A 6642-nucleotide genomic window follows, 5' to 3' on the forward strand; every position below is an offset into this window, starting at 1 on the left:
TCATTGGAAGGACTGATATTGAAGCTGAAACTTCAGTATTTTGGCCACCTCATGCAAAGAGCTGACTCATTTGAAAAGACCCTGATACTGGGAAAGATTGAGGGCAGGAGAAGGGGACGACAGAGGATGAGATGGCTGGATGGCATCAGTGACTCAATGGACATGAGTTTGAGTACACTCCGGGAATTGGTGATGGACAGGGAAGCCTGGTGTGCTTTAGTTCATGGGGTTGCAAAGAGTCAGATACGACTGGACAACTGAACTGAACCACCCCACCAGGCCCAACCTGGTGTTTACCAACCTGGAAACTCTCAGAATCTCACAGTTTAAAGGTTTTTATGGAGACTGCATCATGCAGGTGAACACCAGCTCCCTTCCCTCACTGTAAGCTTAAAGTTCCAAGCTTCAAATCCTGGCTTGGTCTTCCTGGAGACCAGCCTCCATCCTGAAGCTATCCAGAGGCCACCAAAGATGCTTCTGTCACTCAGGAAATTCCAAGGGACCCATGAACTTTGTGTCAGGAACCAAGGGCAGTGACCAAATGTATATTTCTTCCATTTTTTTTTTTTTTCTTTTTTGACTGTGCCATGCAGCATGAAGTATCTTAGTTTCCCAACTAGGGATGGAACCTATGCCCCTTCCAGTGGAAGCATGGAGTCTTAACCACTGAATTGCCAAGGAAGTCCCTGAATACACATTTCTTATTATGTCACAATTAGCCATTCAGCAGTTGTGCAGAGGTATCTCATCATTTTAATTTGCAACTTCTCTAGTGACTAAGGATGTTAAGTTGAGTAACTTTTCATGTGCTCATTTTCCCTCTCTATATCATAGGTGAAGGGCCTTTGTTTATTTAAAAAAATTTTGTATAACATTGGTCTATGAGAATTACTTACACATTCCAATAAAAGTCCTTATTATGTACATGCTTTGCAAGTATTTCCTCCCTGTCTCAGCTTGTCTCTCTACATTCCTAATAATGGACTTTGAAGAGAAGTTTTAAACTTTGATGAAGAAATCCAGTCAATTAATTTGTTATTTTTTGAATCAAGCCTTCAGTGTCATACCTAGGAAATCTTTGCCTGGAGAACAAAGATTTTTCTCGTGGGTTTTTTTCCAGAAGAATAATAATTTCAGATTTTACCGACCCGGCTGTTAAAATTTTATTTATGGTTAGGAGACTGTGAAAAAGAAATCAAGGTCCAAAGTATTTTTTTGCCATGTTCTAGGTATTCTTGCCTCAAAAATCCCATGGACAGAGGAGCCTGGTCAGTTACTATCTACCCTTTTTAATGTAAATGGAATCACCTCAACCTGGCTCAGGAGAGCGATAGAGTCTAAGGAAAAGAATCTTCTTTATCTCAGCACACTCAGCCTTATTGCTCAGACCAAAAATCTGATAATAATCTCTGAATCTTTTCTTTCTCTCACTTAGAAATGGCAAACTTGGGAATTTCCTGGTATCCATGGATAAGACTCTGCACTTCCACTACGGGTGGGGGAGGGTGCCTGGGTTTGACCTTAGTCTGGGAACTGCAAGCTGTGGTCAAAAAAAAAAAAAAAAAAAAAGTGGCAAATCCATTCATGCTACCTCTAAAATAATTCCCTAATCCATCCACTTCTATCTTCTATACTCAAAACCCTAATCCAAAACACTAGTATCTTCTGCTGAAATGCTGCAGTAATATCCTAACTGGTCTCTATTTCCATTCTTCACCATGTTACAGAACGAACTGGGTCTCCCCACTCAAATTTCCTATGTCCTCATAACATCTGAATGTAATCCTATTTGGAGCTAAGGTCTTCAAAGAGGTGATTAAGTTAAAATGAGGCCATTAGCGTGGGGACCTAATCCCATATGACTGGTGTTCTCATAAGAAGAGAAAGAGATCTCAGCAGTGTGCGCACAGAGGGGTGGACATGTGGAGAGAAAGGAAGTCATCTGCAAGTCAAAGAGAGGGCCCTGGGACAGTTCCTCCTCTTATGGCCCTCAGAGGAAACCAACCCCCTGGCTCCTTGATCTTGGACTTCCGGCCTCTGAAACTGTGAGGAAACAAACTTCTGTTGTTTAAGGGAACCCAGCGCATTGTGTTTTTGTTGTGGCGGCCCTAGAAAACCAATACATCCTCCTATGCTGCTGCTAAGTCGCTTCAGTCATGTCCAACTCTGTGCGACCCCATAGACGGCAGCCCACCAGGCTCCCCCGCCCCTGGGATTCTCCAGGCAAGAACACTGGAGTGGGTCGCCATTTCTTTCTCCAGTGCATGAAAGTGAAAAGTGAAAGGGAAGTCGCTCAGTCGTGTCCGACTCTGTGCCACCCCATGGACTGTAGCCCACCAGGCTCCTCCATCCATGGGATTTTCAAGGCAAGAGTACTGGAGTGGGGTGCCATTGCCTTCTCCGATAGCCCACGAATTTTCATTTGCTTATTGTTACCTATGTGTGTGTGTGCTAAGTCGCTTCACTGTGTCTGTCTCTTTGTGACTCTATGTATCACATCCTCCTAGCTCCTCTGTCCATGGGATTTTCCAGGCAAGAATACTGGAGTTGGTTGCCATGTCCTCCTCCAGGGGATCTTCCTGACTCAGGGATCAAACCTGCATCTCTTAAGTATCCTGCATCGGCAAGCAGGTTCTTTTCCACTAGCGCCACCTGGGAAGCCCTTAGCTTAAAAACCTCCAAGGATTTCCCACATGGTTAGGATGAACTCTAAACTTCTCATCATGGTATACAGAGTCCTGCTGCTGCTGCTGCTGCTGCTAAGTCATTTCAGTCGTGTCCAACTCTTGGCGACCCCATGGACTGCAGCCTACCAGGCTCCTCCATCCATGGGATTTTCCAGGCAAGAGTACTGGAGTGGGGTGCCATTGCCTTCTCCAATACAGAGTCCTACCCACACATTTTTTGATTTAGCCTCCAGTCTTCTAACTATTAATTCTTTGTTTCAGTAATTGTTGAGGATATTTATTTTGTCTCATCTTTCATAACCCTCTTTATATTTTACAAACTAAAATTTTAATTTTTTATAACTTTATATTTCATAACTCTGTCTTTGTATTTTACATATAAAATAGATTGTCACATTTTCTTTGTGTGAAAATTTTTTCTTATAGTGTTTATTGATTTTTTTTTTTAATTTAAGGAGGCTGCTTCTTTCAGGAGCCAGATTCACTGCTTTTCATTAAATGTGTAACTGACATTAACTGTACTCCCTTTATTGTACATAATTATTTAATTTGGGGGGGAACCCAAATCCAGGCCACGACATTTAACCCTTGCTGAATGTCATGCTATTTGTTTCCTTTCTGGACCTTGAATATGTCTTTAAGTATCTTTATTCTGCATTGACCTATAAATTTTTTTCCCCAGAGATTTTGATTTATTTAATCTGAGTTGCGATCTGGGAAGGATCTTTTAAAAGGTTCCCTAAGTGATTCTAGCTAAAACTGAACCACTGCAAGATCAACAAAGTAGACAGGGTTGGTAGAAGAATCTAGGCTCTCAGGTGATACAATTCTGATTACTTTCTTCTGTCCGTTGTGAGTTCCTTTATTTTTTTTTTAATTTGTTTATTTTAATTGGAGGCTAATTACTTTCAATATTGTAGCTGTTTTTGCCTTGACCTATAAAATGAACTGTTGTTGTTTAACCGCTAAGTCATGTCCAGCTCTTCTGGGACCCCATGGACTATAGTCTGCCAGCCGCCTCTGTCCATGGGATTTCCCAGGCAAGGATATTGGAATGGGTTGCCATTTCCTTCTGCAGGGGATCTTCCTGACCCAGGGATCAAACCCATGTCTCTTGCATCAGCAGGCAGATTCTTTACCACTGAGCTACCTGGGAAAGCCCATAAATTGAATTAACTGGACATTAATTGAGCACCTAGTATTTGCACATTACTATGCTTTCCTAAAATTTTATCTATCTTTAACACAACTAAGAACCAGAACAGCGGGCCAGCAGTCCCTTCTTCCCACCACGCCAAGTTTCTAGGCAACCAAGAAAAATGAGAAGTCAAAAAGACTGAGAAGGCAGAGGGCAGGAGAGAAAAGAGAAAAGAGACCAAAAGACAAGATGCTAAGCTCAATGGGAAAAGTAAAGAAATGTCTTGCACCATCTTCTGTATATGTGTGTGTGTATGTTGTTAAGTGTGTATGTGTCTCATAGTAACGTTTTTGTACAGCTAATACACTGTATTTGAACTCTTACAGATGTCAGAGAGAGAAATGATTCACCATAAAGTTAATGCAGCTTTAATTTCCTCTCCAAGGCACTCTGTGGAGTCCTAATATATTTATTTGTTATTTTATATTTTTTTTCTTAAGGACAACCTCTCAAATCCTGGATCTGGTGAGGTTACATTTTATTGCAAAAATTTAGATTAAATATAGAGGGGGAGGGATGAATGGAGGATAGAATATGAGGTCAATATTAGATCCAAGAAGCTTGAATGAACACATTTTGAGTCAAGTAGATTTTGGGTGAGACTACCTAGAAGGCTCATTGGTCTTTGGTTTAGAGGATTTGCAAAAATCCAACTGATTAGACTTCGAATGAAAAAAAATATCAAATTATAGAGCTTTCCCTACTGATTTTATAACTAGCTCTTTCCCTTTAAAGGTAGCATTATTCAGTTTAGGTTTTATGGAATTTCAACAATTTGGAATGGAAATAACATTGAAGATCACCTAGTTCAAGTTTCTTATTTTATCAAGGAGTCACAGATTTTTTTTTTTAATTTTATTAGTTTGCTGCTGCTGCTAAGCCACTTCAGTCATGTCCGATTCTGTGCAACCCCATAGACGGCAGCTCACCAGTCTCCCCCGTCCCTGGGATTCTCCAGGCAAGAACACTGGAGTGGGTTGCCATTTTCTTCTCCAATGCATGAAAGTGAAAAGTGAAAGTGAAGTTGCTCAGTCATGTCCAACTCTTAGCGACCCCATGGACTGCAGCCTACCAGGCTCCTCTCCCCATGGGATTTTCCAGGCAAGAGTACTGGAGTGGGGTGCCATTGCCTTCTGCATTCTATTAGTTTATTTATTTATTTTTGGCTGTGCTGGGTCTTCACTGCTGTGCAGGCTTTTCTCTAGTTGCGGTGAGCAGGGGCTACTCTTCCTTGTGGTGCACTGGCTTCCCATTGCCATGGCTTCTCTTGTAGAGCACAGGCTCTAGGGTGCACAAGGTTCAGTAGTTGTGGCACACGGGCTTAGTTGCCCCACAGCATGTGGGATCGTAGTTCCCCAACCAGGGATTGAACCTGTGACCGCTGCATTGGCAAGCGGATGCTTAACCACTGGACTACCAGGGAAGTCCCGAGGCACAGACATTTAAATGACTTTAAATGTGAGGTTCGGAGAAGGCAATGGCACCCCACTCCAGTACTCTTCCCTGGAAAATCCCATGGATGGAGGAGCCTCGTAGGCTGCAGTCCATGGGGTCGCTAAGAGTTGGACATGACTGAGCAACTTCACTTTCCCTTTTCACTTTCATGCATTGGAGAAGGAAATAGCAACCCACTCCAGTGTTCTTGCTTGGAGAATCCCAGGGACGGGGGAGCCTGGTGGGCTGCCGTCTATGGGGTCCCACAGAGTCGGACACGACTGAAGCGACTTAGCAGCAGCAGCAGCAAATGTGAGGTTACAGCTGCAAAACGTATCTCCTGTTTCTTGTGCTCTATTGTGTCTACTCCCTCTAGTTAGAAACCATTCTGTTTGGTATGCTAGAATTAGAGCAATAAACTGAACACTAGGTCTGCTACTGCTGCTGCTGCTGCTAAGTCGCTTCAGTCGTGTCAGACTCTTCGAGACCCCATGGACTGCAGCCTACCAGGCTCCTCCGTCCATGGGATTTTCCAGGCAAGAGTACTGGAGTGGGGTGCCATCGCCTTCTCCGAGCTCTGCTACTACCAGTGTTAAAAGCAGCAGCTCTATTCAACATCCATTTATGATAGAAACTCTCCAGAGAGTGGGCACAGAGGGAACATATATCAACATAATAAAGGCCATATATGACAGACCCACAGCTAACATTATATTCAATGTTGAAAAGCTGAAAGCATTCCCGTAAGATCAGGAACAAGACAAGGATGCCCACTCTGACCACTTTTATTCAGCACAGCAAGTGTCTTTTAACTTCATGGCTGCAGTCACCATCCACAGTGATTACGGAGCCCAATAAAATAAAATAAAATCTGTCACTTTCCACTTTTTCCTTTTCTATTAGCCATGAAGTGGTGGGACTGGATGCCATAGTCCTAGTTTTTTGAATGTTGAGTTTTAAGCCAGCTTTTTCACTCTCCTCTTTCACCTTTATCAAGAGGCTCTTTAGTTCCTCTTTGCTTTCTGCTGTTAGAGTGGTATCATCTGCAATATCTGAGGCTGTTAGTATTTCTCCTGGCAGTCTTGATTCCAGCATGTGATTCATCCAGCCTGGCATTCCACCTGATGTACTCTGCACATAAAGCAGGGTGACGACATGTAGCCTTGTGCTACTCCTTTCCCAATTTTGATCCAGTCCATTGCTCCATGTCTGGTTCTAACTGTTGCTTCTAGACCTGCATACAGGTTTCTCAGGAGGCAGGTAAGGTGGTCTGGTATTCCCATCTTTTTAATGTATGTGTATATACATTTCAAACACATTTTA

Source organism: Bos indicus, chromosome 13 (genome assembly GCF_029378745.1).
Source record: "Bos indicus isolate NIAB-ARS_2022 breed Sahiwal x Tharparkar chromosome 13, NIAB-ARS_B.indTharparkar_mat_pri_1.0, whole genome shotgun sequence".
In the NCBI taxonomy this organism is placed as follows: Eukaryota; Metazoa; Chordata; class Mammalia; order Artiodactyla; family Bovidae; genus Bos; species Bos indicus.